The sequence below is a fragment of the Sabethes cyaneus genome, chromosome 2 (genome assembly GCF_943734655.1).
Source record: "Sabethes cyaneus chromosome 2, idSabCyanKW18_F2, whole genome shotgun sequence".
Taxonomy (NCBI): Eukaryota; Metazoa; Arthropoda; class Insecta; order Diptera; family Culicidae; genus Sabethes; species Sabethes cyaneus.
In genome coordinates this window covers 84,360,478-84,364,738 of record NC_071354.1, presented here as the reverse complement: position 1 = coordinate 84,364,738, position 4,261 = coordinate 84,360,478, and positions in this window count along the sequence as shown.

Sequence of the window (4,261 nt, the reverse complement as noted above, 5' to 3'; positions counted from 1 at the left end):
CGCCGCGGTGGTAATTAGTGTATCAAGATTAGTCAAGCATAAAAGGTGCTAATAATCCAATTCTTTTCAAATCTTTATTTGATATCAGAAATGCGAGCAGCCAGCCGGCCTGGACAAAGGCGGCCCCCAGATCGATCGGCTGCTGCCCTCCGTTGTCGTGGCCGCCGCCGCCGTGTAATAAACACAGTCAACACAGGATTTATACGTGAGGTGATGCCGGGGTGATTCGTTGGATTCTGTTTTATTTTCCACTTTTTTTTTTTTTGACTATTCATTGCCGATCACTATCGTTAATCGGCTGCGCTATGAAATAATATTTTCATTACAATCGGCTGCCCACCTTTTTTTCTCCTTTCCACCGAGCGAATGGGAAAAATAACACAAAATACTGAACCACTTCTTCGCGGCAAAAATCCAATCCAAATCCATGTTTATGACTATTCAAAATGCGCTCTCCCAGAGCCATTGTGCGGCCCTCAGCCGCATCGCATCGGCATGGACATCGATTTTCCCGATATGTCGATCGGTTTAACACTTTGCTGACTCAAGAGGACCTCTCCGCTTCCTTCGTTGCCGCAGGCAGAGCCCAAGCGCACAGCCGAAGGAGAAATGAGCTGCAACCAGATGCCGACAAAGGAATCGGCTGTATTTTTATTGCTTTTATTGCTCCAAATATAAGCTGTGCGTTTGGTGTTTTTATTTTTTTTTATTTTTTTGTATCTTCGCTGTTGTTGTTACTCTTTACACCCGGGTGGTGGCCACGGCACCGGTGGCGGCTCCTTTCAAGTCCCGCGCGACTTTGGCGTGCGCCCCCTTTCGGGGGTCCTTGACGGCTCTCCTCGCTGCGCTGTCTTGGTGCGAATTCGCACAGTAATTTCAGCGCCTCTTTCGAGAGTCCTGTTTTTCCGAGCAGCACCAGCAGCAGCAACAACGTGTTTACACTTACTTGTCTAATTAACGGCCTGGTTGGTCGCGGTTCAGTACGCTGCGAGCGAGGTGGATTAACAGCTTACCAGCCCTGCTGCCGATATGAGTGCCACTGAAGTAGACCGGAGGGTGCTTTATGGGTGGGAAAATGTTGGCCCCTCGCAAACGATGGGGCTGCTTCGGTGGTGATGAATCAGAAAATGAAATGTGCCGGTGAGTGCGGAAAGTGTTAAGATTGGATGGATTGTTTTATTCGTAGCAAAAGATGAGTTAAATGGAATAAACTTTCAAGACTAGAAATAATCCCAAGTAACAATCCGAGTTTTATAGCGCTCTTATTCTAGGTTTCATGGCCATTTTGGTCATAAAAGCCTTCATAAAATTGTAATAAAACCTAAATTTTTTCTTGGAAGTTAGTAATACAGTATCAAATTAAAATACAACAACGTTCAGGATTTTCATGTCAGTTTACCGTACCATACCATACCATACCATACCATACCATACCATACCATACCATACCATACCATACCATACCATACCATACCATACCATACCATACCATACCATACCATACCATACCATACCATACCATACCATACCATACCATACCATACCATACCATACCATACCATACCATACCATACCATACCATACCATACCATACCATACCATACCATACCATACCATACCATACCATACCATACCATACCATACCATACCATACCATACCATACCATACCATACCATACCATACCATACCATACCATACCATACCATACCATACCATACCATACCATACCATACCATAGCGTCGCAATTGTGCACAACCAATGACTACGGGGTCTGGCTTGGAATAGTCGGCCTCTATCGGGTTCTCTGCTAAATATTTCTTTTGCTGAACGTCATCCCATGCAACAATGCGAGTTTTACTGTACTCTTATTGCGGTTTTCAAGACCAATTTTGACCTTAAATGCCATCATAGGAATGCAATAAAACCCAAATTGTTACTTGGGATCCGTCATCCTTGGTACGTGGCAAACACACACGTCATCCAACACACGCTGGCCACGTCCGTCGCTTTCTTCCAACGTCCACGCTTTATGGCCGTAGAGAACAACTTAGAAAAGCGTCTTATAGAGTGCGAGTTTCGTACGAAGTGGCAAACTTGTGTGACAGTTAATTATACTCAAATAAGTCTTCGACAGCGGAAAGTTCTCGGATACAGGCAAAGGATCCAAATAGGATCCAACGATGGTCCGATGGAACCTCGGTTGCAGTAGTCAAGGTTACTGGTTACTAAGCCTTCCTACGCTGCTCAATGCTACGCTGATCAATACGCAATATCCTTGACAAATAGCAAAACACAGAAGAGGTCCCATGTTGCTGCCTTGAGGAACACCCAAGTGGTTGGTAAACCGGAAAGAGAAGCAGCTGTCAAGCTGCACAGGTAGAGCTCTGCCATATAGCTAGTAACTGAGCCATTGTGGAGAAAAGTGGATACAATATACCTAAACACGATCCATACTTTTTTGTTGAGTTTTTGTAAGAATTATATCTGCAACTACACAATTCTTTGGCAGGACATGAATGCTACCGAATCTCTTTGTCCTATGAAACATCCAGCACCTTATAGAAGAATCGTTTACAATTAGTTTTAGCACACAATTATTTCTCAGCATCGTACACAAAATTGTGGATATAAATTCTTAGGGGGCTCTGTAGCCGCAAGGTTACCGACGCGTCCGCTTTGACAACCGAATGGTCACGGGTTCGAATCTTAGTAGAATCAGGCCATTCGATGTCAACGAGACTGTAGCATGGGTGTATTCTCAGGCCCCTCATCACCCTTCCTTCATGCTGAATTCTATATTTTCCCGATCTTCCCGATTATTATCCCAATATTTGACAGTGCAAAAATGACCCTTATGGTAAAATGCACTGGTTAGCTGCACCAGGTATGGCGATAATTGGAATGGCACTACAATGTGGAACGAGGTAGGTAAAGTAGAGAAAGCATTGAATGAGGGGTACCCAATTACACACAAGGACGCATAAAATTCAATAAGCATATCGCTCACGCTATAGTGATTATAGCAAAAATAATTTCAGTGCGGGTCATATAGCAAACACCCGGGCGATATCACAATAGATCAATGATACTGGTCGCAGTGATGAGTCCATACAGGAAAATAAAAAAAATGCCTAATTTTTACTTGTAAATTTAATCTACACATAAAAATGCTAGCTGGGGTGAAATTTCTTGATGATGGTATTATTTCTTTGGACACCTACCCTACCCTAGCATTAACCAATGCAATGTTGAACAGGAAATTCGGCAGCCCGTTAACATGCTTCTAATCGTCTAACGTTACAAACGTTACGTTACGTTACAAACGTTACGAGTCCGATATCTTACATGCTATTCTGACGTTTGATCTTGAACCATCACGCGTAGCACGTATCAGTCTTATACCTTTCGTTGGAAAATCATGTTCAGGCACAATCGCTACAACTATTCGCCGAGACTGAAAAGCCACATCTTTTAATATTCGCTTAACAGAATTGTACGTTGCCTTAAAGTCTATAATCAAATGTTGTCTCTGCATGTTAAATTATCGGAGTTTATCAAGGATCTGTCGCCAGGTGAATAGCTGATCCGTTGTGGGGCGTCCATCTCGAAACCCGCATTGATATTTACCAACAAAGATTTGCTACAATGACCTCAGGCTACGGAATAGGATACAGGAGAAAATTTTATATGCTTTTATGCAGTGTTGCGAAGCCCACACTCGTGTGGTCTAGCTTTCTCACACACGCGTACTCGTTCCAATGGACACGCCGGCATAAGCATCCCTTTCGGACACTCGCTCTTATTTATTCATGCCCTGCGACGAGTTTTTGCGAGTTTGTATTTAGCTAATAGCTGTGGACGTCTCTCTTGCTTGTCGTTGTAGTCCCCGCAGCTACTACCGATCACTCGTGAGGTCTCGCATTCCCTCCCGTGCACAATAGTCGGAAAATTGCGATTTTTGGCCAAAATTATTTTTTAGTTTCAAATTGATTCTAGATTATATTTGTTACGAAAGAAATGATTTAAACTTATAAGAACTCATATTCAGGGTGATTTGGGGAAAAATGATCAAATATTTATATCGGAATATTTGCTTAACAAAAAAAAATTTCTTTCTTGCAGGGATTCTCCCATTTTCTCATTGAAACTCTCTTCAGGTACTAAATAAATTTAGTAACAAAGATAATCAAATTTGTTGAAAGAGAACTTAAAATTTTAAAGATTTGCTAAAAATATGACAATTTTAAAATTATTTTTTT